This window comes from Lynx canadensis, chromosome B3, assembly GCF_007474595.2.
Source record: "Lynx canadensis isolate LIC74 chromosome B3, mLynCan4.pri.v2, whole genome shotgun sequence".
Taxonomy (NCBI): Eukaryota; Metazoa; Chordata; class Mammalia; order Carnivora; family Felidae; genus Lynx; species Lynx canadensis.
In genome coordinates, this window is record NC_044308.2 from 83,438,409 (window position 1) to 83,465,262 (window position 26,854).

At 38.9% G+C, this 26,854-nt stretch overlaps 1 non-coding gene across 1 annotated transcript; it reads right to left on the minus strand.

Moving 5' to 3' along the window:
- Positions 1 to 12,558: 12,558 nt before the first annotated feature.
- LOC115517322 lies at positions 12,559 to 12,665 on the minus strand. Its single transcript, XR_003969786.1, has one exon. It is a non-coding gene; the product is annotated as a U6 spliceosomal RNA (small nuclear RNA).
- Positions 12,666 to 26,854: the final 14,189 nt, after the last annotated feature.

Consider the following 26,854-nt stretch of genomic DNA (forward strand, 5'->3'; position numbering starts at 1 on the left):
AGAAATGAGAATGGTAAAAACAATACTTTTTAGGACTTTGCAGAGAACTAAATACATTAATACAAGCAAAGCACTTGAACAATGCCCTGGGTTCACTAGGCACTCGATAAATATTGTTTCCAAAAAAAAAAAAAGAAAAGAAAATGAAGGAAGGAGACACCAGCAAGGTACAGCAAGGTACACCGAGTATGTACTGCAGAACTCCAGAAGTTACATACACAGAAATGGGAATGGAACTTTCCAGGGCTCTGCAATGTGGGAGTCCTGAGTATATCTATGTTAATATTGTTCATAATAGCAAGAAACTGAAAATTTAAGCGCACTTATTTATAAAACGTACATTCATACATTGGAGTAATATGAGAGCCATTAAAAGGATTCCATCACATCTATGTGTGTCAAAATGGGTAAATCTCAAAAATATATTGACCGAAAAACAGTTGTGTTGCAAAATAATGCACGCAGCGTGATCCCACTTCTATAAAGCATGGCCACACAAAAAGTCCGTATATATAATATTTATGTGAATTTTTTAATGCTGGAAGAAAACACACCAAACTGACATGTAAGTGAGCTATGGAACGTCACACAGTAAGTGAACAGTAAAGATAGAAATGGAAGCATATCCAACTCCCATCTGTGAATGCCTGCTCTTCTCCTGAGCCTCTGCTGAGGACACTTTGGTGGATGTCACCCTCTCTAGAAGCAGCTCGATGTAACGGTCAAGAATCCAGCCTTTGTAGTCACTCAGATGGAGGCTCAGGTTTGCCAACAGCTACAATTTGGGGCAAGCTACTCAACTTCTCTGAGCCTGTTTTCTCTTTTCTGAAAGGAGGAGAACAATGGCGCTGGGGGTGGGGGGGGAGGTACAGAATGGGAGCCCTCCATCAGTTGTGGCTAGATGCGGATCAGGAAGAGAAGTCTTATTTCTTCTCTTGTGGCTGTCCTTTACCCTAGTAAAGGGTTAAATAGCTGTGTAGAAAAAGGATGAGAGCTTTTTGCCTCAGTCACGTGGGACTGAACTTGATATTGACATTCTAAGAGAGTTTTCAGGCCTAGGAACAGTTGTTTGAAGAATGCCCATCCCCCCGCTTAAAGAACCCGTTGTTTTTGTTCCTTAATAGCCAGAATTATCCACTCAAAGCCCCCATCTCCAAACAGGATGCTCTTACATTTGAAAAATCAGTCGGACACCAGTGCCTTCTGAAGGAAGCAGACAGAATTTGTGGTTAAATGAAACACACTAAGAATTCCTTCTTTCTCCCTTGGTTGCTCTCTCTCCCTGGCACCCATAAACAAAAGCGTCTAAGGGATTTTTAATTCTGCCGTGCTGAATATCTATGATTTAAACCTGATTCCCAGCTGCTCCTTTAGAACGGGTTGCACAAAATGTTGTTCAGTCCAACCAGCCCTGGGGAGGGGTAAACACGTACTGCTGGATGGTGGGACGTGCAGAACGTCAGGGGAGCATAACCAAGCAGAGTAAAGCATGTGCTGTGACTAATAAAGGGCGACCTGGGGTGTGGCTGTCATGAGAGAAGTCACCTCCCCGCAGGGCCCCAGTACCTAAGAAAGTTTGGGAAAACAGCGACTGATTCCCAGGCAGTATTTACCCAGCCAGAGTGAATGTGGCTTTAGTTATCACATTCACACTTTTTGAAGCTGCCCTCCTGTGTTTGCTCAGGAAGGGGGTGCTGCCACAGGAAGCCTAAATGATCTCTTTGGGTAAGCCCCATATCTAGGAAGCCAGCAGCCCAACCCACAGCAAGACAGAGAAGCCTCCACCCTCAGCCCTGGCCTGAGCAGAGATGCCCAAACATTTCCCCAGGCATCCCACCCCAGCACCCCTCCCTGTCTTTTGACCAGGGTTTGGCTGGGTTATGTAGGAAGCCTCCTGGCACAGGACACCATCATTGGCATAAGCAACCTTTCCTGCATGTTCCAGGACAGCTCTGGCCCCTACACCAAATGCAGTTTCTATTATTTTTCAGAGTATTCGTGGTAGGGATTGCATTTTTTTGTTTTTGTGTGTTTGCTTGTTTTTTTGTTGTTGTTTTGCTGGTATAGATGTAACACATGTAAGTTGCAAAAAGAAACCAAAGTGAAACAGAAACATATGAAGAAGAAAATACCAACCACCCCTGTTCAAATTCACGTCTCTTTAGAACCTGTGAAAGTGACCTGTGAATGGAAATTGGGTCGTTGTAATATAATCAAGAAGAAGCTATACTGGACTAGGGTGGGCCTTAAATATAATATGTCTTGTGCTTTGATAAGAATAGGGAATTTGGCCATGACACACAGGGGGAATGCCATGTGATGACAGAAGCAGAGGCTGGAGTGTTGCAGCTGCAAACCAAGGATTGTTGGCCACCACCAGAAGCTACGAGGAGAAAAGGAAAGATCTTTCCCAAGAGTCTTCAGAGAGAACACGGTCCTGCCGACCTTGATGTCAGACTTCTGGCCTCCAGGACTATGAGACAATACATTTCTGTTGTTCTAAGCCACCCAGTTTGTGGTACTCTGTTATGGCAGCCCTAGAAAACTCATACAACCCCAAAACCCATCACACCCAGAGATAAACAATATTAATATTTTAATGTATGCCCTTTGATTCTTTCTATAGTCAAATTCGTCTTATGAAATAGATGGCCAATCTGTCTGTGGGAAAATTCCAGCTATACATCTCCTAATTGACTTCAGGCATCCATTGCTTTTTCAAATGACTAAGCAGCTGGGATATTACTGCGGAATATCCCCAGACTCATCCCTCCAGAGCCTAAGGCCCTAGAAAGGTCCTGATATCACCTCCAGGTGACTGTCTAAGTCATTCTGGGAAGGACTGTGCTAGCTGATCTGACTGGCACACATAGCCAGTAGGGCCTCTGTACCAATCACACTCTCTACCCCTGTGTTCCAGGGCAGTGAGAGCTTCAACCATGAAACACTCTTTGCCCGAACTCTCCCCAGGTCCTGAGGAGAAAACTGACTACAGACCAAATTTCTTTACCTGGAAGACCAGCTGCTGTAGTTGTCAAACACCAGCCATGGGCCCAGTCACGCATACTAGAAAAGCACCCTAAGCAAAGGTTTTGGCTCCTCCTCTCCTTTTCATTACCACAAACATCTTCCCCAAATCTAAGTAAAATTCAAGTTCTGAAAGCTTTCCCTGTGTACCATTTCATAAATCCATCCTCTTTCTACAGATACCCTACCTGAGGCTTCAGATCAAGGTCAATATCAACAGTGATAAATCACGTTGATAGTATGTACCCTTGATAGGATGTGCCAAAAATTACACAATTTGCCTCTGTTAATCTTGTAACCAAGAACCAAACCCTATCTAATTGTTAGGAAAAACGTCAGACATACCCAAGGTGAGAGACATTCTACAAAACACCCAAACAGTACTCCTCAAAACTGTCAAGATCGTCAAAAACAAGGGAAGTTTGAGAAATTGTAATAGCCAAAACGAATCTAAGGAGACATGGTGATTAAATATAATGTGGCATCCTGGGTAGATCCTGGAACAGTAAAAAAAAAAAAAAAAAAAGGACATTATATAAACACTAATGTAATCTGGATCAAATATGGTCTTTAGTTAAGAATAATGGATCAATAATGGATCAATATGGCCTTATTAATTGTAATAAATATGCCACACAAATGAATATGTTAATAATAGGGGAAACTAGGTGGGGTGCTATATGGGAACTCTCTGGACTATCTTTGTAATTTTTTTCTAAGTCTAGAATCATGCTAAAAAATAAGTTTATTTTAAAAAAGAATAAAGAAAAGGAAATTTTGCGGGGCACCTGGGTGGCTCAGTCGGCTAAGCCTCTGTCTCTTGGTTTTCAGCTTAGGTCATGATCTCACGGTTTCGTGAGTTCGAGTCCCACGTCGGGCTCTGCACTGACAGTGTGGAGGCTGCTTGGGATTCTCTTTCCCTTTCTCTCTCTGCCCTTCTCCTGCTCACATGTTGTCTCTCTCTCAATATAAATAAATAAACTTGAAAAAAAAAAAAAAGGAAATTGTGTGCATAGGGCAAGGAGCTGCCTGTGGGTGAAGGTAAGGGTGAGGATGAATTATCAGGAGTATTATAATCCCTCCTGTCCTGAAAAACCAAAACACCATTAGTCCCACCCACTCCTACCTTCCAAACACCAACAAGGGTGTCTAGAATTCAAAGAATTCATGGCTTTTCCAACAAAAGGTTTTGTTTCAGAAAAGTAAAAACAAATCAACAGCATATAGGGTACTTGTTTACTACATTAAAGCTGATAATAATATGGTCCTAAATTTTTCTTACCACTTGATTTACCACTACCCACCCTGCATAAATCCCATATTTTAGTCAAACTGTTCTAGACTGGTAGTTCCCAAACTTTGTTATGCATCCAAATCATCTGGCAGGCCTACTGAACAGAGATTTCTGAGTCCCACCCCTAGAGTTGTTTAGTCATTAGGCCCAGAGTGGGGCCTGAGAATTTTCTTTTTTTTAAAAAATATTTTATTTATTTTTTGATAGAGAGCATAAGCAGGGAGGGGCAGAGAAAGAGAAGGGGACAGAGGACCTGAAGCTGGCTCTGCACCGACAGGCTGGCAGCAGCGAGCCTGACATGGGGCTCGAACTCATGAAACGAACTATGAGATCATGACCTGAACTGAAGTAGGACACTGAACTGACTGAGCCACTCAGGCGCCCCAAGAATTTTCATTTCTAACTAGTTTCTAGGTGATGTTGATGCTGCTGCTCTGGGGACTACAGTTAGAGAACTAATGGTCTAGAATTATCTTCTTTATCTACACAACATTTTTCCTTCTTATAATGGTGCCTTTGCACATTAGAGTACTATCTGGAAGGCAATCAACATATTTAGTACTAGACATGCCAATAGATTTTTAGGCTACAACGGTGAACCAAAAACAACAACAACAACAACAACAACAAAAAACAACTGAGGTTCTATCCTCCTGGAACTTACATTCTAGGAGTCAGACAGGCAATCAAGCAATCATTAAGAGAATTATAGTCTATGGATAGTGCTCTGAAGGAAATAAACAGGGTTATACAACAACTAATTAAGAGTAGGAAGTATATGAACATATCTTGGATACCTGATCACCACCCATTCTTCCCGTTTTCCATGCTTACACTTATCATGAATTTTTCAGCAACGTTGGGTGGATGGGATTGACCCCATCCATAGCTCATAAGTGGACTCTAACTGGCTTAAACCAATTAGCACAGCAATCTTCCTGGCCCCAATGGTGTGATAAATGCTGTGGTGCCCAGTTCAGATGTCCTTTGCCAGGCAGCACACATATCCCCCAGGTGCTGTATTGACTGCTAAAGGCACACACCTGCCCTTTGTCTCCAGAGAATTCATTGCCCTGGCTGATGGGATCTGCCCAACCTGGGAGCAGTCCTCAGCCAACAACTGACTGATACATAGACACAAAAAGCTACATTACCCTTGGGGTGCCTGGATGGCTCAGTGGGTTAAGTGATCGACTTCAGCTCAGGTCATGATCTCATGGTTCATGGGTCTGAGCCCCACACAGGGCTCCGTGCTAACAGTTCAGGGCCTGGAGCTTCAGGTTCTGTGTCTCCCTCTCTCTCTGCCTGCACCCCACCCCCTTTGATACTCTGTTGCTCTCTCTCAAAAATAAAGAAACACTAAAAAAAAAAAAAAAAAGCTACATTATCCTTGCATTGTGGTTTATGGTCCCTCTGTGCATCACGCCAAGGCTAGAATTGACCTGAGATTCTTAATTCTTCAGTATCTTTCCCTTCCTTATCCTGTTCCACTCTCTCCCTCACAAATATGTGAGGAAGGGAGGAAGGAAGGACTTTAATAGTCATCATACTGCACATTAGGTCTCCAAAACTTAATCACCTTATAACAAAGTTTGTATTCTGACCAGCATTTCCCCACCTCTCCCACCCTCCAGCCCCAGATAACCAGCACTCTACTCCCTGTCTCTCTGAGTCTGACTTACTTAGACTCTACATCTAAGTGAGATCATGCAGTATTTGTCTTTGTCTGGTTTATTTCATTCAGTAGAACATCCTCCAAAATCATCTATGTTGTCGCAAATGGCAAGATGTCCTTTTTTTAAAATGTAATTTTTATTTTAAAGATTTTACTTTTTTTTTAAGTAATATTTACATCTATATCAAGAGCTCATCTTTACATGAGATCAAGAGCCACATGCTCCATTGACTGAGCCAGCCAGGTGCCCCCAGATGTCCTTTTTCAAGACTGAATAATAGTCTACATCTTCTTTATCCATTCATCCACTGACAGATATGTAGACTGTTTCCATACGTTGGCTACCTGAATGACACTGCAATGAACGTGGGAGTGCAGGTACCTTTTCAAGATAGTGATTTCATTCCCTTTGGATATATACACAGAATTAGGATTGCTGGCTTATATGGTAGTTCTTCTTTTAATTTTTTGAGGAAACTCTGTACAGTTTTCCATAATGACTGTATAAATTTACACTCTCACCAACTATGTTTAAGTGTTCTCTTTTCTCCACATGCTCAACACCACTTGTTATCTTTTTACTTTTATAATAGCCATCCTAATAGGTGCAACATGATATCTCATTGTGGTTTTGATTTGTATTTCCATGATGATTAGTGATGTTGAGCATCTTTTCATGTACCTGTTGTCCATTTGTATGTCTTTTGGAAAAATGCCTGTTCAGGCCCTTTGACCAGTTTTTAGTCAGGTTATTTGTTTTGTTGTTGTTGTTGTTGTTGTTGTTGTTGTTTCCTGCTGAGTTGTTTGAATTCCTTACATATTTTGGATATTAACCTCTTAGCAGCTACATGATTTGCAAATATTTCCCCCAATTCTGTAAGTTGCCTTTTCATTTCATTGATTGTTTCCCTTGCTGTGCAGAAACTTTTTAGTTTGATGTAGTCCCACTTGTTTATTTTTGCTTTAGTTGCCTGTGCTTTTGGTGTCAAATCGAAAAAAAATCATTGCCAAAATAAATGCTAAGGGGTTTCCTCCCATGTTCTCTTCTAGGAGTTTTATACTTCTAGATCTCACATTGATGTTTTTAATCCATTTGAATTAATTTTTGTGTATGGTGTTAGAAAATGGTCCAGTTTCATTCTTTTGCATGTGTGTATTCAGTCTTCCTGACACAATTAACTGTAGAGACTATCCTCTCCCTATTGTGTATTCTTAGCACCTTTGTTGAAGATTAGTTGACTGTGTATGAGTGGGTTTATTTCTGGGCTCTTGATTCTCTTCAATTAATCTATGTATCTGTTTTTATGCCTGTACCATGCTGGATTCTTTTTAATTTTTTTAAATTGTTTTTAGTGTTTACTTATTTTTTAGAGAGAGAGAGACAGAGAGAGAACACGCAAGCAGGGGAGGGGCAGATAGAGACAGAGACACAGAATCTGAAGCAGGCACCAGGCTCAGCGCTGTCAGCACAGAGCCTGACACGAGGCTCTAACTCACAAGCCATGAGATCATGACTTGAGCCCAAGTCAGACACTTAACTAACTAAGCCACCCAGATGCCCCATACCATGCTGTTTTGATAACTATAATTTGTAACATAATTTGAACTCAGGAAGTATGATGCCTCTAGCTTTGTTTTTCTTGCCCAAGATTGCTTTAACTATTTGGATTTTTTTTTATGGCTTCATATAAATTTTATGATTGTTTCTCATATTTTTGTGAAAAAATGCCATTAAAATTTTGAGAGGAAATACATTGAATCTGTAGACCACTTGGGTTGCATGAACATTTTAACAAAATTGATACTTGCAATGCATGAAAATGGGATAACTTCCCGTTCATTGTGTCTTCTTTGATTTCTTTCATCAGTGTTTTATAGTTTTCAGTGTACAGATCCTTCACCTTCTTGGTTAAACTTATTCCTAAGTATGTTATTCTTTTTGATGTTATTATAAATGGGATTGTCTTCTTAAAGTCTTTTTAAGATAGTTTATGGTTGCTGTATAGAATGTAACTGATTTTTCTATGTTTTTATATCTTGCAGCTTTACTGAATTTATTAGTTTTAACAGTTTTTTGATGGAGTCTCTAGAGTCTTCTATATACAAGATTATGTCACCTGCAAACAGTGACAATTTTACTTCTTCCTTTCTGATTGGATGCTCTTTCTTTCTTTTTCTTTTTTTTCCTAACTGCTCTGACTAGGACTTTGAATACTATTTTAAATACAAGTGGCAAGAGTGGGCATCCTTGTCTTGTTTCTGATTTTAGAAAAAAAGCTTCCAGCTTTTCACTGTTGAATACATTAGCTGTTGGCTTGTCATATATGGCCTTTATGATGTTTAGATACATTACCTTACACCTAATACATTGACAGCTTTTATCATGGAAGGATGCTCAATTTTGTCAAATGCTTTTCCTCCATCTATTGAGATGATCGTATCATTTTTATCCTTTATGTTTAATATCACATTTATTGATTTGCATGTGTTGAACCATCCTTGCATCCCAGAGATAAATCCTACTTATCATGGTATATGATTCTTTTAATGTGCTGTTGATTTGGTTTGCTAGTATTTTGATGAGAATTTTTACATCTATGCTAATCAGGGATATTGGCCTGTAGTTTTCTTGTCATGTCTTTGTCTGTCTATCCGAGTAAAGCTGGCTTGTGAAATGTTTGGAAATATTCCCTTCTCTTCAGTTTTTTTTTTGGAGAACTTTGAAAAAGACTGGTATTAATTTTTTTTTTAATGTTTGATAGAATTCACCAGTAAGCCCCTGTGGTCTTGAGTTTTTCTTCGTTGGGAGATTTTTGATTACTGATTCACTCTCCTTACTCATTACTAATCTGTTCAGATTTTCTACTTCTTCATGATTCAGTCTTAATAGGTTGTCTATTTCTAGGAATGTATCCATTTCCTCTAGGTTATCTTATGGCTTTGTTGGTGTATAATGCTTGCAGTAATCTCTAACAATCCTTTGCATTTCTGTAGCAAAAACTGTAATGTTTCTGCTTTTTTTTTCTGATTTAAGTCTTCTCTCTCTTTTTTGTTTAGTCTAGCTAAAGATTTGTCAACTTTGTTCCTCTTTTCAAGAAAAACAACTCTTAGTTTTGTTCTTTTCTATTGTTTTCTATTGTTTTTTTCTTTTGTATTGTTTTTCTAGTCTCTATTTCATTTCTAATCGGATCTTTGTTATTTCTGCTGCTAACTTAAGGCTTAGTTTGTTCTTTTTTTCCCCCTAGTTCCCTGAAGTTATTTAAGATCTTTCTTTTTTCTTAATTTGGTGTTTATCACTATAAACTTACCTCTTAGAAATGCTTTTACTGCTTCCCTCAAGTTTTGGTATGTTGTATTTCCATTTTCCTTTATTTCAAGATTTTTTTATTTCCCATTTGATGGCTTCTTTGATACATTGGTTGTTCAGGAGTATGCTCTTTAATTTCCACATATTTGTGAATTTCCTTTATTAGTGGTTGATAGTTTCTTATGTGGTCAGAAGATACTTGACACTTTATAGGTATTTCTTATAGAGCACTTACACATGCTAAAGACTCTGCTTTTGGAAAAATGGCCTAAGATAAACGAGCACAAGACCCATATAAGGACCATCAGAGTCAAGTTGTGTTTCTCTTAGTACCCAGATGTTACATGAGTTGTTGACAGCCATTGGAAAGAAGAGAAGAATCAAGCCAACACTAAGGAAGCAGGGTGAAAAATAGAAGACAAATCTTGGTCATTTAGTTTAAACTATGGCTATGGTGTATTCTTAGGCCAGATCTATGACTGGTGATAGATAGATAGATAGATAGATAGATAGATAGATAGATAGATATGTGAGACAATAAATTACATTTTTATAATATAAGTCAATTAAGCTAGAATTACTGCAAGAAAAATTATCCCTAGTGATACACTGAGGTCATCAAAGAAGGTGACTCTAAAAAGACATTTAGAATGACATTTAAAGCATGGGAAAGAGACAATCGTGCAAAGAGGCAGAAAAAGGAAAGGAGAAAATAACTACTGCAGAGACCATTTAGTGGGAATTTAGCAACTGGAGCAACTTAGAGGAGGCCAATGTGAGCAAGGTGGAAAAAGGTAGGACACAAGATTGGGAAGATGAGCAGAGACATCATAGGTCTTATGCAGGAAAGGTGAGTGGAACTCTAGTCAGCAAACCCTTACTCAAAGAAAAGACCTTCTCTTAACATCAAAAGATTGATCAATACTTCTTACTCAATAGTCTCCAGAGGCAAGGGAAACAAAAGCAAAAATGAACTATTGGGCCCTCATCAAGATAAAAAGCTTCTGCACAGCAAAGGAAACAATCAGCAAAACTAAGAGGCAACCAACAGAATGGGAGAAGATATTTGCAAATGGCATATCAGATAAAGGGCTAGTATCCAAAATCTATGAAGACCTTATCAAGCTCAACACCCGGAAAAACAAATAATCCAGTGAAGAAATGGGCAAAAGACATGAATAGACACTTTTCCAAAAAAGACATCCAGATGGCTAACAGACACATGAAAAAATGCTCAGCACCACTCATCATCAGGGAAATACAAATCAAAACCTCCATGAGATACCTCCTCACATCTGTCAGAATGGGTAACATTAACAACTCAGGCAACAACAGATGTTGGCGAGGATGCAGAGAAAGAGGATCTCTTTTGCACTGCTAATGGGAATCAAACTGGTGCATCTGCTCTAGAAAACTGTATGGAGGTTCCTCAAAAAAGTAAAAATAGAACTACCCTACGACCCAGCAATTGCACTACTAGGTATTTATCCAAGGGATACAGGTATGCTGTTTCGAAGGGGCACATGCACCCCAATATTTATAGCAGTGCTATTGACAATAGCCAAAGTATGGTAAGAGCCCAAATGTCGATGAACGGATAAAGATGTGGTGTATATATATATATATATATATATATATATATATATATATATAATGGAGTATTACTTGGCAATCAAAAAGAGGGTGGGAGGGATGGGCTAAATGGGTAAAGGGCATTAAAGAAGACACTTTGTTGGGATGAGCATTGGGTGTTGTACATAGGGGATGAATCACTGGAACCTACTCTTGAAATCATTATTGCACTATATGCTGACTAACTTGGATGTAAATTAAAAAATAAATATTTTTTTTAAAAAAGGACTGATGAATGATTTTACATTTAGAGAGTTTAGGTGAAAATTTTATGTTGAAAGTAAATATGACTCATTTTTTATGATTCCCCATTTTAAAGTTTTCAATTAAGCAACTACCCATTGCAGATCTCATCAGTTCAGAGCATTGTTACTCTATCCTATCATATGCATGTACTATAACCTATTTAACCTTATTGATTGTTGCCAGTGTTTCATTTAATTGACAGTGCTGCAGTGAATGACCTTGTACATACACCTTTGCAGTTATTGGAGTAAACCTGTAATTTTATAAACATACAATTTCTGAATCACAAAGAAGCCACATTCCCATTTTAAATAAATGTTGCCAATTTATTTCTAAAATTATACACTAATTTATACTCCATTTACAACAAAACTTACTGGACATTTTGTCAGTTAAAAAAATACATTTTCCAATCAAATAGGCCAAAAAAATGCTTTCATTTACATTTCTTTAATTATTGAAGTGTATTTTTATTTGCATTTGTAATTTTTCTCTTATAAATACACAATTCATGTCTCTTTAAACTTCTGTTCAGTTATCTTTTTATAGACTTGTAAAATTTCTTTGGATATTATAAATATCAGCCCTTTATTTTCCATATGTGATTTAAATATTTTTCCCATTGTCATTGGTCTTTGACTTTGTTTATGGTGTGTTTTAGATTTTTATGTAGTGAAAATCACTCTTTTAAAAATGCCTTTAGGTTATTTTTTCATGCTTGGAAAAGACTTTATGGCATACCTCAGAGATAATGTAGGTTCAGTTCCAGACCACTGCAATAAAGCAAATATCACAACAAAGTGAGTCAAATGAATATTTTGGTTTTTCAGTAAAAGTTAGGTTTATACTACACTGTAGTCTACTAAGTATGCAATAGCATTATGTTTAAAAAAACAATGTACATACCTTAATTTATAAATAATTTCTTAAAAAATTAAGTACATAAGAAATACTTTCTTGGGGCACCTGGGTGGCGCAGTCGGTTAAGTGTCCGACTTCAGCCAGGTCACGATCTCGCGGTCCGTGAGTTCGAGCCCCGCGTCAGGCTCTGGGCTGATGGCTCGGAGCCTGGAGCCTGTTTCAGATTCTGTGTCTCTCTCTCTCTCTGCCCCTCCCCTGTTCATGCTCTGTCTCTCTCTGTCCCAAAAATAAATAAACGTTGAAAAAAAAATTTAAAAAAAAAAAAAAAAGAAATACTTTCTTGCTAAAAAATGCTAACCATCATCTGAGCTTTCAGTGAGTTTTAATCTTTTTGCTGGTGGAGGGTCTTTCCTCCGTGTTGGTGACTGCTGACTGCTGACTGCTGACTGCTCAGGTTGCTGAAGGATGGGGTGGCTGTGGCAATTTCTTTTTTTTTTTAATTTTCAAAAACTACTTAAAAATACGGAACGCTTCACAAATGTGCGTGTCGTCCTTACGCAGGGGCCATGCTAATCTTCTCTGTATCTTTCCAATTTTACTATATGTGCTGCCAGAGCAAGCACTGGCCGTGGCAATTTCTTAAAATAATACAGTAATGAAGTTTGTCACTTGGTTGGCCCTTCCTCGCCAACGATTTCTCCATAACATGCAATGCTGCTTGGTTGCATTTTACTCACAGAACTTCTTTCAAAATTGGAGTTCTCTCAAACCCTGCTGCTGGTTTATCAACTAAGTTCTAAATCCTTGGTTGTTGTTGTTTCCACAATCTTCACAGTATCTTCAACAGAAGATTCTACCTCAAGAAACCACTGTCTTTGCTCCTCCACAAGCAACAACTCCTCACTTGTTAACGTTGTATCACGAGATTACATCTGCAGTTACTCCTTCCACTGAAGTCTTGAACCCCTCAAAGTTATCCATGAGGGTTAGAATCGACTCTTCCAAATTCCTGTTAATGTTGATGTTTTGACCTTTTCCCATGAATCACAAATGGTGTCCAAAGTGGTAAATCCCTTCCAGAAGGTTTTACAATTTACTTTACCCGGATCCATCAGAGGAATCACTGTCTATGGCAGCTGTAGCCTGATGAAATGTATTTCTTAAATAATAAGACTTGAAAATCAAAATGACCCACAGGCTGCAAAATGGATGTTGTGTTAGCAGACATAAAACAACATTAATGTCGTACATCTCCATCAGAGCTCTTGGCTGACCAAGTAACTTGTCAATAAGCAGTAGTATTTTGAAAGGAATCTATTATTCTGAGCAGTAGGTCTCAACAATGGGCTTAAAATATTCAATAAGCCATGTTGTAAACAGATGTGCTGTCAACCAGGCTTTATTGTTATTTATAGAACATGGGCAAAAGAGATTTAGCGTAACTCTCAAGGGCCCCAGGATTTTCAGAATGGTAAATAAGCATTGGCTTCAACTTAACATCACCAACTGCATTAGCCCCTACCAAGAGAGTCAGCCTGTCCTTTAAAGCTTTAAATCCAGACACTGACTTCTCCTCTTTAGCTATGAAAGTCCTAACTGGACTCTTCTTCCAATAGAAGGCTGTTTCATCTACATTGCAAATCTATTGTTTGGTATAGCCACCTTCATTAATTATCTTAGCTATGTCTTCTGGAGAACTTGCTGCTTCATCCTGCACTTTGATGTTGTAGAGATGGCTTCTTTCCTTAAACTTCATGAAGCAACTCTTCTCACTTCAGATTTTTCCTTTGCAATATATTCACCTCTCTCAGCCTCCACAGAGTTGAAGATTTGGCTGAAGGTAATGTTGTGGCTGGTTTGATCTTCTATCTAGACCACTCAGACTTTCTCTGTATCAGCAATAAGACTGTTTTGTCTTATTATTCATGAGTTCACTGGAGTCACACTTCTAATTTCTTCCAAGAACTTTTACTTTGTACTCACAACTTGTCCCATCTGGCATAAGAGACCTAGCTTTCAGCCTATCGTGGTCTTTGACATGCCTTCCTCACTAAGCTTAATCATTTCTAGCTTTTGATTTAAAGTAAGACATGTGCGACTCTCCCCTTCACTTAAACCCTCAGAGGCCTTTGTAGGGTTATTAATTGGCCTAATTTCAATATTGTTATGTCTCAGGGAGTAGAGGCCAGAGGAGAGGGGGAGAGATGGAGGAAGGCTGGTTGCTGAAGCAGTCAGAACACACACAACATTTATTAATTTAAGTGTGCCATCGTATATGAGTGTGATCCATGGCACTCCAAAACATTTACAATAGTAACATCAAAGATCACTGATCACAAATTACTATAATAAATATAATAATGAAAAATTTGAAACATTGCGAGAATTACTGAAATGTGACACAGAGATTTAAAGTGAGCAAATGCTATTGGAAAAATGGTGCCGGTGCCCTTGCTCAAACCAGAGTGGCCACAAACCTTCAATTTTTATTTGTAAAATTTTTTAACTTAGTACTCTGCACTGACAGCAGTAAGCCTGATGCGGGGCTCAAACTCACAAACTGCGAGATCATCACCTGAGCTGAAGTCAGATGCTCAACCAGCTGAGCCACTCAGGTACCCCCAAACTTCAATTTTTAAAAAAACACAGCATCTACAAAGCACAATCCAGCAATAAAACAAGGCTGGCTGTACTTAAAATTAGAAAGCCTCTCACCTGTGTTTTCTGTAATGCATTTATGGTTTCTTTACATTTATATCCATTTAGAATTAATTTTGTGTAAGGACTGTGGTAAGGATTCAGTTTAATTCATTTTCCAGAAGACTTGCCAGTTGTCCCACAATAATTTATTAAATATTTTGTATTTTCCTTACCAATTCAAAATGAGATGATCAAATTTTATTTATTTTTATGTTTGAGTATATTTCTATGCTCACTATTCAATTTCATTAATGTATCTATTCTTACATCAGTACCAAGCTATTTTAATTATTGCACCAAAACTACTTGCCTTATACCTGCTTTTTCCTTGCCTATTCTCATTGCCAAGTTTTAATAGTTCTTTCTTTGTTTTATCCCCCTAGTGAACTTCAGTTCCCTGAGAGCAGGAACTGTTGCTTAAGCATTTTTATTAGCCTCGACAATTTGGCTGAGTATTCATTTTTCTTAGTGGCTTTCCATCTTGCTTCCCCACCCCACAGTGCCTTACACAAAGCAATCACTCAGCAAACATTTATTAAATTTTAAGTGTTAGAGTGGGAAGAGCAAGACGTTCCAAGATAAGAGACGGAAATCAAGAGAGTGAATTCATGACAGCCTAAGCAGACAGCCCCAGTGGTAGTATGGAAAACAACGGGGAAGAGAAGCAGTCCCAGCCAGGATGTCATTCTGTTCACCAGAACACCGGTGTTGTTGATGTCAATCAATCAGTCCTGGTGCTTGATCAAGTGCTCTGGTCAACAGATCTTGATGACTGAAGGAATGACTGCCTTTGTCAACCAATTCTTTAATGGACGAAGAACTGACTACCCAGAGCCTCCTGCATTTTCTGAAGAATGGCTCTCACTGTAAAGCACTGTGACTTAGACACGTGCCTCATCATCCTGAGAAGTTCTCTCCCTCTCAGAGTAGCCTCCCACAGATTGATGAATTGCCTCTGTTGAGAAGTTGTATATTTATTCCCATAATTCTGCCATAGACCGCAAAGTTTTACTGGCATCGCCCTCAGAACCTAGGGATAATCCACATGTAAGGATTTGGGGTGAAGCCACCAGCCGAGAGCCAAGCTCCCAAAACTAACACAGAATCATCATTTTCCAACATTTGCATTCACCTTAAATTCTTAAAATTTCTTATTTCCAATCACGTGGAGAGTCTGATTCAGGATGTCATCGTGGGGTTGAATATGTATGTCTAACAAGCGCACTTGATGATTACCAGTTTGGGAACCACTAACATAATGGATGAGATTAATCTAGATAGAAATGGGTTGTATAAGAGACTGAGGAAACACAGGAGTCCAATTAAGCTAATTAGGGTGTATCCTTAAAACAAGAATGTAACTAAAGAAAACCAACCTAATTATTTACACTGAGATCCATTTTTGAAAACAAAAAACCTGTGCTGATAGAAGAGTATGTGTTAGACTCAAGTCTAAAAAAGAAATCAGAAACATGTGTCAGTATTATTAAAGCAAAGGAATGAATGAATGCACAGACCAGCCAAAGCAAATTTTCAGCTCTCCTTCGCTAAGAGAATTTCAGAAAAGTTCTGGCCATGGCAGTTGTTAGAATTAAGTACACAGCTGACCAGGATGACACCTTTAAAATATAATCATCTTGGGGCACCTGGGTGGCTTAGTGGGTTAAGCATTTGACTCTTGGTTTCAGCTCAGGTCATGATCTCATGGTTCGTGGGTTTGAGCCCCACATCAGGCTCTGTGCTGATGGCATGGAGCCTGCTTGGAATTCTGTCCCCCTCTCTCACTCTCTCTTACTCTCTCTTTCAAAAATAAATAAACATTAAAAATTTTTAAAAATAAATAAAATATAAAACTCATCTGAATGCAGATATTTCAACACGGATTACCTTTGAAAAGGCCTTTTAGTTATAAGTCACATTTATGACTTTGGGCAAGCTGCTTACATGTGGGGGCCTGTTTCCTGCCTATGAAATAAGGTCAGATTGTTTCTGAGTCCAGGTAATCTGTAAATTCTCCTACAGGCCTCAAATTCTTTGGTTCTATGATGTGACCATCTCTTACCTGATGCACACACAGGGACCCCTGCTGCTATCACCAGCCTAGAATCTTGTGGCCCCACGTCTTCCAGTCCTTCCCTAAGACAAGACGTGTGGCAGCCTGAGGTTTCAGTGGGGCCAATTCCTGCAGAAGGCTCAGGCTCATCTACAGATCACCGTGTGATCTCTGAGGGGGTTTCTGGTATATGTGCCAGTGACATGCCTTGGTTTCACATCACCCCTTCCTTTCCAATAGGTATCGTCCCTTAAGTGCTGGATGAGCAATGCCTCACTTAGCAAAGACCCCGAGGTTGAAGGTGAATGTGATTTTCTACATCTTCACAGTGCCTCTGTTCACCAATAATTATCTAGGCAAAGATACTTGTCATTAACGGTCTCTAAAACAGGGGCACCTGGGTTGGTTAAGCGTCTGACTTGGGCTCAAGTCATGATCTCATGACATGGGTTCAAGCTGGATGTTGGGCTCTGTGCTGATAGTGCAGAGCTTGCTTGGGATTCTCTCTCCCTCTCTCTCTCTCTCTCTCTCTGCTCCTCCCCCATGCGTGGGCACTTTCACACTCTCTCTCTCAAAAATAAGCAAACATTAAAAAAAAAAGAGTCTCTAAAACAATGTTACTATAAAAGTGTGTCACTAAGGGACAAAAGAGAGAATTATGTCCTTTATTTTATTTTTTAGTAATCCCTACACCCAACATGGAACTTAAACACACAACCCCAAAACCATGAGTCATATGTTCCACTGACTGAGCCAGCTAGGTGCCCCTGAGAATTATGTCCTTTAAAAAAGTAGATAGAGTAGATCTATTTTTATTTTTTTGAGGAAACTCCACACTGTTTTCCAAAGTGGCTGCACCAGTTTGCAGTCCCACCAACAGTGCAAGAGGGTTCCCATTTCTCCACATCCTCTCCAGCATCTATATAGTCTCCTGATTTGTTCATTTTAGCCACTCTGACTGGCATGAGGTGGTATCTCAGTGTGGTTTATGATTTGTATTTCCCTGATAAGGAGTGACGTTGAGCATCTTTTCATGTTTCTGTTGGCCATCTGGATGTCTTCTTTAGAAAAGTGTCTATTCATGTCTTCTGCCCATTTCTTCACTGGAATATTTGTTTTTCGGGTGTGGAGTTTGGGGAGTTCTTTATAGATTTTGGATACTAGCCCTTTGTCTGATATATCATTTGCAAATATCTTTTCCCATTCTGTCAGTTGCCTTTCAGTTTTATTGATGGTTTCCTTTGCAGTGCAGAAGACTTTTATCTTCATGAGGTCCCAATAGTTCATTTTTGCTTTTAATTCCCTCGCCTTTGGAGATGTGTCAAGTAAGAAATTGCTGCGGCTGAGGTCAGAGAGGTGTTTTCCTGCTTTCTCCTCTAGAGTTTTGATGGTTTCCTGTCTCACATTCAGGTCCTTCATCCATTTTGAGTTTATTTTTGTGAATGGTGTAAGAAAGTGGTCTAGTTTCATTCTTCTGCATGTTGCTGTCCAGTTCTCCCAGCACCATTTGTTAAAGAGACTGTCTTTTTTCCATTGGACATTCTGTCCTGTTTTGTCAAAGATTAGTTGGCCATACATTCGTGGGTCCAATTCTGGAGTCTCTATTCTATTCCATTGGTCTATGTATCTGTTTTTGTGCCAGTACCATGCTGTCTTGATGATTACAGCTTTGTAGTAGAGGCTAAAGTCTGGGATTGTGATGTCTCCTGCTTTGGTCTTCTTCTTCAACATTGCTTTGGCTATTTGGGGCCTTTTGTGGTTCCATACAAATTTTAGGATTGCTTGTTCTAGCTTCAAGAAGAATGCTGGTGCAATTTTGATTGGGATTGCATTGAATGTGTGGATTGCTTTGGGTAGTATTGACATTTTAACAATATTTATTCTTCCAATCCATGAGCCTGGATGTTTTTCCATTTCTTTGTATCTTCTTCAATTTCCTTCATAAGCTTTCTATAGTTTTCAGCATACAGATCTTTTACATCTTTGGTTAGGTTTATTCCTAGGTATTTAATGATTCTTGGTGCAATTGTTAATGAGATCAGTTTCTTTATTTGTCTTTCTGTTGCTTCATTATTGGTGTATAAAAATGCAACTGATTTCTGTACATTAATTTTGTGCCATGCGACTTTGCTGAATTCATGTATCAGTTCTAGCAGACTTTTGGTGGAGTCTGTCGGGTTTTCCATGTAGAGTATCATGTCATCTGCAAAAGGTGAAAGTTTGACTTCATCTTTGCCAATGTTGATGCCTTTGATTTCCTTTTGTTGTCTGATTGCTGATGCTGGAACTTCCAACACTATTTTAAACAACAGCAGTGAGAGTGGACATCCCTGTCGTGTTCCTGATCTCAGGGAAAAAGCTCTCAGTTATTCCCCATTGAGGATGACATTAGCTGTGGGCCTTTCATAAATGGCTTTTTTGATGTTTAAGTATGTTCCTTCTATCCTGACTTTTTCAAGGGTTTTTATTAAGAAAGGATGCAGCAAATAGCACTGCTAGGAATTTACCCAAGGGATACAGGAGTGCTGATGCATAGGGGTACTTGTACCCCAATGTTTATAGCAGCACTTTCAACAGTAGCCAAATTATGGAAAGAGCCTAAATGTCCATCAAATGATGAATGGATAAAGAAGATGTGGTTTATATATACAATGGAATAGCACTTGGCAATGAGAAAGAATGAAATCTGGTCATTCGTAGCAACGTGGATGGAAATGGAGGGTATAACGCTAAGTGAAATAAGTCAGGCAGAGAAAGACAGATACCATATGTTTTCACTCTTATGTGGATCCTGAGAAACTTAACAGAAGACCACGGGGGAGGGGAAGGGGGAAAAAAAGTTACAGAGAGAGAGGGAGGCAAACTATAAGAGACTCTTAAATACCAAGAACAAACTGAGGGTTGATGGGGGTGGGAGGGAGGGGAAAGTGGGTGATGGGCATTGAGGAGGGCACCTGTTGGGAGGAGCGCTGGGTGTTGTAGGGAAACCAATATAACAAAAAATTATATTTAATATAAAAAAATAAAAATATTTTCAACAAAATAAAAAATAAAATAATAAAATAAAAAATAAAAAGTATATAGAAATAAAGATAAAGAAATGGACAATGAAAGAGATGGAGAGATCTTTCAATATTAGGGGTATCCACCTAATACCCCTAATATATGTAGAGCCCTGAAAAGCTGAAGAATAAATGACTAAAAATTGTACAAAGATATCAACATTTTACCAAAAAAAGAAATAAAAACAAATCATAAACATATAGACACTGTTCAGCTTCAAAATAATAAGAGAAATACAAAATGAGACAATGCTGCAATAGCTTTTATTTATTTTTTTCTTATCAGGTTGTCAAAATTTAAAAGCCTTGACCAAACATTCTGCTGGCAAGACATTGGGGAAATAGTCACTCTTATGAATTACTGGTGGAAATGCAAAATGATACACATTTATACAAGGGAATCTAGCAGTGTCTAACTAAACTACATGTATATCTTTTGACCCACTTTTATCACTTTGCCCTGAAACTATACCTCTACCATAATGAAAAGCCGTATTGACAAAAATAAGTAGTTGATCAAACTGCAGCACATCCATTCAGTGGAGTACTGTACAGCTATAAAAAAGAATAAGGAGGCTCTCTCTGAAATGATATGGAGTGATTTACAGAATATAGATTTAGCTTTAAAACAGTGAGGTGCAAATAATATCGATGGTATGTTACCTTTTGTGTAAGAAAATAAAAGTGATATAAGAATACAGACATTCATCTACATATTTTCACAGAATCACAGCACGAATAAAGGAGAAACTAATGAGTTTGTGTATTCAGTGGGTAAAAACAAGGTATAAAGGGATAAAGGAACACTCCACGTTCCTGGAATATCCTTTTTTATGTATCCTTTTGGCTTTTGGAAGTATATTACTTTTCTATTTACTCAAATACATAAAATTAAACCCACAAGAATGGGATGGATGAAAAATCTAAAATGGAATACAAACAGAAACAGGAGTCTCACTATATTTCAAACAAATAACCTAAGCACACCGAAGAAAAATAAATTAAGCCAAATACCTTTTGAACATAATACTTTGCTTCTATAACCTCGATCTAAAGACTAAAACAAGTTAAAAACACTGACCTCCACTTTAGTATGTACATTTTTCTCAGTGGTATGGATGCATAATTCCGAAATTATTTTCTGTGTTGTAAAATGGAGCAAATGGATAAATATTTTGAGGATGTGGGGAACCAGATTTCTCGCTTTGGGAGAAGATATACAAATATGGAGGGGGTAGGCTTTAAAGAATTCTGTGTTGTTGGATTGAAACTGGATACAGTATGAATCTGTAGTTTTTAGTGTATGTATAAATATAGAAATAGATATGCTTATTTGTGTATGTTTGTGCACAGTATGAATTTATAGCTTTAACATAGATATGAACATAGAACTAGATGTGTGTGTCTATTTCATAGGTCTGTCTGCTGAAAGGGCCTCACAGCTTTGACACTCCAGGAGCATCCAAATCTTGGTTTCTAGACAACATTCCCCACTAAAAGGAACAAGGGCTCTCTGGAGAAACAACTGATTCAAGGGCATAGGCAGAGAAAGTAAAAGATGAGTCTGGACTACCTTGTGTCAGAAAGTAAACAAGTGCCCAAATAATGAGGACATGTTAAAAGAACACAAGAACCAGCTTAACTTCGCCTCTGCTGGTCAAATCTGAGACAGTTTGAACACCAAAATTAATACTTATAGTAATGAACAATAACCCATTGAACAAAAATAAGAACCCACTAGCCCAGACTTACAATGAATGATACCAGTAAGTGTTCCCTCTAATGCCAACTGATAAATGTAGAAAAAAAATGATGGAGTTAGAAAATCAACAATTTTGCAGCTATCACAGTAATAATTGACTCAGATAAGGATCATTAATGGATGGTAGAACTAGTAGGTAAAAGCTTGATGAGAAATAGTTTATCTACAAAGTCTCAAAAAACTACTACAAAAGATTCATTAATTACAAACAGGAAAGTCGTAAATTTGCAAGAGAGAAATTGGCAGAGACACCACCACCTTAACCAAGTGATCAAAATTAACATCATCAATAATGGGTCAAACTGACACCGAGTGCCTCCTGACAGAACACACCGAGAAGGACACAGTATCACTTAGGTAGGATTCCTGCCAAAAAGGCATAACCTAAATCTAATCATGATGGACCATTAGACAAACTCATATTGAGAACTATCCTGGAAAATATATGACCTATACTCCTCAAAAAAAAAAAAAAATGTCAATGACATGAAAGGCAGAGAAAGCCAAGGAATCATTCCAGACTGTGCAAACGAAAAAGCCATGTAAGTAAATATAATACTTCATCCTATATTGGATTGTGAACCAGAAAAGCAAAATTGCTAAAAGGGACACAACTGGTGAAATTTAAATAAGATCTGCAAGTTAGATACTATGTCAATTTCTAAATTTCCTGATTTGATATTTGAACTGTACTTGTATTAACAAATATCCTTATTCTTAGGAAATATACACCGAAGTATTCAGGTGCAAAGAAGTATGATGTGTGCCACACACTCTCAAAGAGTTCAGAGAACGATAAATATTAACAACTGGTGAATCTGAGTGAAGGGAATATGGAAGGTTTTTTAAATCTATTCTTTTTTTAAAAAAATTTTTTTTTTCAACGTTTATTTATTTTTGGGACAGAGAGAGACAGAGCATAAACGGGGGAGGGGCAGAGAGAGAGGGAGACACAGAATTGGAAACAGGCTCCAGGCTCTGAGCCATCAGCCCAGAGCCCGACGCGGGGCTCGAACTCACGGACCGCGAGATCGTGACCTGGCTGAAGTCGGACGCTTAACCGACTGCGCCACCCAGGCGCCCCTAAATCTATTCTTACAACTCTTCTAAAAGCTTGAAATTATTTCCAAATGGAAAGGAGGAAGGGAAAGGAAGTGGGGGAGAACAGAGAGGGAAAAGGAAGGAGGAGAGGAAGGGAGGAGGGAAGGGGAGAAAAGGAAGGAAGGAAGGAAGGAAGGAAGGAAGGAAGGAAGGAAGGAAGGAAGGAAGGAAGGAGGGGAGGAGGGGAGGAGGGGAGGAGGGAGGGGGGAAGAGGAAGCTTCAACTGTACTTTATTAACAAAAAAAAAAAAAAAAAAAAAAAAGAATTCTAGTCTCCTATCTCAAAACCCTTTGGCCTCTGTCTCTGAGATCACCTAATGGGTGATCCCTCCCAGAAGGAAAGAGCGAGTGTCAGATGTTCAACTCATAGCCATGGCCTCAAGCTATTTGTGACTGTTTTATTACAAAAAAGAGAGCAGGAAAAATAATTTTTTAAAAAACACAACCCCAAGACCCTTCTGCATGTGTGGCCAAACTCGTTTTCTAGCTAGAAGTCTCAGGAGGCTTACATGAAGTTCCCCACAGAGCACAAACTGGGGGTTACAGAATCAGAACTAGGCTTGTAACCCTGCTCATAACTTAATAGCTACTTAACTGTCTGAACCTCAGTTTTCTCTTCTGTCAAATGAACATAATTGTGCCTACATCACACAACTGTGAAAAAGATTAAATAACATATATACATATACGATGACATGTGTTTTGTACCTAAAGTATGTTCAATGTGTCTTTTTTTCCTCTTCCTTTCCCACAAATGACAAGAATGAGCCTGACAGTATAAATATCTTTAGGATTGTGGCCAATACTCAAATATGAAAGGTAAATTTAAAAATTTTTTCAAGTTAATCAGTGGTAAGTAAATTAATTAATACCTATCAACAGGTAAACTAGCCAGAACTACGGGCTCTGCATCAGAAGAAAGAATTGGATAATGGTCTAATTTGAAACCAGATGGTCAGCTGTGAAAACAGCCCCATGTGCAGGGCACAAACAAGGAATCCCTTTGTCATCACTGTGGCTATTCAAAAGGTGCTCAGCATCTCGTTCAGTGTCCAGACAGGGCACCCTGGCATTCAGACCTTACAACTGTATCCCAGCCAAAATTCCTGTCCAAAGGCAACACCAACTTGCTTGAGATGGTAAAAGCTATCTGTCAACTCTGGAATGTTTAGAATTAAATATAGAGATGACGAAATAGACCATACTCATAGTTTGCTACTAATAGTTTGTTCATGCACTTAGGAATGATCTGTGTATATTTTATATTTGAAGTATTTGAAGTGTTTAGGAGATTTTAGGGAATTTGATAGATTTGGTCTTCGATTCTAATCTGAAATGTATCACTGAGTAGTTTATTTTAGACTTCGCTCTTCAGTTGAAAGATAAAGAGAATTATGCAAAGTTTGTAAGCAAAACTGGAATGGATATTCCAGTGGATGGATTTTAGCTTGAGATGGACCACATTCATTAACTTAATTAGCTTAATTAGAGCTGGAAAGGCTTTGGTGGGCAGGTTGGGCAGTAGAAGTGCTTTAAATAATCAGATACATTCAATTTATAAATGCAATTTAAAATGTTCAAGGGAATTTTAAAAATTGTGATGTAAATAGAACAGAATGTTTTAGGGAATTTGGTCTGTTCAGCTACTCAATCACATTAGAATCAAATACCTCCCTGGATTTATTATATTTATTTTTAAAGTAAGAATTATAATTTGAACATGAAGGCTTGAAGAAAACTAGTATTATTTTTACTTTGTAAGTTTCCTAAATTGAATATTAATTCTTAAATCTTGAGGCTTAAGTTGTATTTTATATCCACAAAAACATAGCGTACAGACACTACATAACTCATTGGACAGTGCCAATTTTAGGTTGATGACCACTAAGATTTCTACCGTATTTTGTTTCCTAGGAGAGCTGTATATAGAATTTACTCAATTTAAATATTTTTTTTATTTTTTTTAACGTTTATTTATTTTTGAGACAGAGAGAGACAGAGCATGAATGGGGGAGGGTCAGAGAGAGGGAGACACAGAATCCGAAAACAGGCTCCAGGCTCCAGGCTCTGAGCTGTCAGCACAGAGTTCAAGCGGGGGCTCGAACTCACGGACCGTGAGAGCATGACCTGAGCCGAAGTCGGCTGCTTAACCAACTGAGCCACCCAGACGCCCCCAATTTAAATATTTTAAAACCATTTTAAACGTCAGGAAATGGAAAGGAAATAGGAGGGAAAAAACTGCATGATAGGATGATAATGGTAATGATGATGACTAAAACTTATTTTGTCCCTAGTATATACCCAGCACAGCTCTAAGAGCTCCACATCTATTACCACTCACTTAACCTAAAAACCCATGAAATCTTAGAAGCAGAAGAACAAAGAACAGCACAGAAGAGTAAAAGTGTTGTATGGATTACCCCAATCTAGGATGGATGTATGGATGGATGGATGGATGGATGGAAAGAAGGAAGGAAAGAAGGAAGGAAGGAAGGAAGGAAGGAAGGAAGGAAGGAAGGAAGAAGGAACGAAGGAAGGAGAAACCAAGGAAGAAAGAAATGAAGGAAGGAAATGGAAGGAAGGAAGGAAGGAAGGAAGGAAGGAAGGAAGGAAGGAAGGAAGGAAGGAAGGAAGAAAAAAAAAGAATTCTAGGGTCCTATCTTAAAGCCCTTGGGCCTATGTATGAGGTCACCAGATGGCCCACTAATATGTGATCTCTCTTAGAGGGGAAGATCGAGTGTGAAATGTTAAAAAATTCTAGAAAAAAATCTTACGTCAAGGTTATAAAGTAGTTCAGTTACAATACGCAGCACGCTGTGATACACCTATTCAGGTATTCATTCACTCTTGCAACTAATATTAAGCTCTTACTATGTGTCAGGGCTAGACAGTAGCAAATAGCTTATAGGGAAGCAAGCCTGGAGACTGGTTAGGAGGCTGAGGTAACAATCCAAGAGGAACTGATGGTGCTTGACTAAGGGTGATGGCAAACGGAGATGTTGACGAAAGAATAGATTGAAGAGTTATTTAGAAGTTAGGATCAGTAGGACTTATTGGAAAACAGGCCATCAGGGAAAAGGTGGTATCTTTTCACAGGTCCTCAGAAAGCAAGGCCTGAGACCAGAGTTAAGGCCATAACAATATATTTGGCAGATGCAAGCCCAAGGAAGTGAGAATGAAGACAAGTACAGTGAGCAAGGACAGCCGTACCATAATGCAGTGTGCTGCCCTGACAGCCTGGCTCCTGTTTCATGACAGGATGCAAAAACAGACAGTGGGTGGGTTCTTTAGTGGGCATGTTTATTCAGCACACAAGACTCCTTAGAAGGGCTGCAAAGAACAAACAGACCCTGAAGTAACCTACCAAGGAGACAAAGGATAACCCTCACAAGTTATCTTCTATCTTCCATTTACCAAGACAAAGAACCCTAAGAAGGAGTGAGTGGAGGGGTAGAAAGTGATGAGTTAAATGTGAATATGTCTGATTGGCTTTTGTGAGGTGTCCAGATGGCAATATCCAATAGGCAGTTGAATATAAATGTTGTCTGGAGCTCAAGAGAAAGCCAGGTTCTAGAAGGCTGGGCAAGCAGTGTGTACTGGGCTATGCCACCCACAAACCCCATCTAGGGATGAAGCACTCATTCCCCCAGCTGCAGGGACTGTTGTCTGCCAGTGGCCCATGGCCAAATCCCCCTCCAAGAATTACCCTTTATCAAAGGAAGCGGCCTTGCCCAAGTCTATACACCTGTCCTGTGCATCCAATGACAGGTTGTTGTGGGGTACAAAGGCCTGTCCCCTCTGCCTCAATTCAGGTCATCTCTGAGAGGCCATGCCAGCTCTAGAGTTTCCTAGAGTTGGATGATGCCACTGTTGTACCTACATTGCCATTCCTGCCCCCTTCATCCCTCTCCCAAGGTGGTTTCTAGAACACCTGCCTCCATATACCACCCTCATACAAATCTCTGGGTCAGAGTCTCCCAGAAAACCTGACTCAAGGTCAAGCAGAACCTGAGGAAGTCAGAGTTCTAGGGGGGAAATTCTTTCAAGGAGCTGTCTGTGATGAGGAAGGAAGGTTCCTGGCAAGAAGTACTCTCAAAGGAGGATTTTTTTTTTTTAACTTGGAAACACTAAGCAT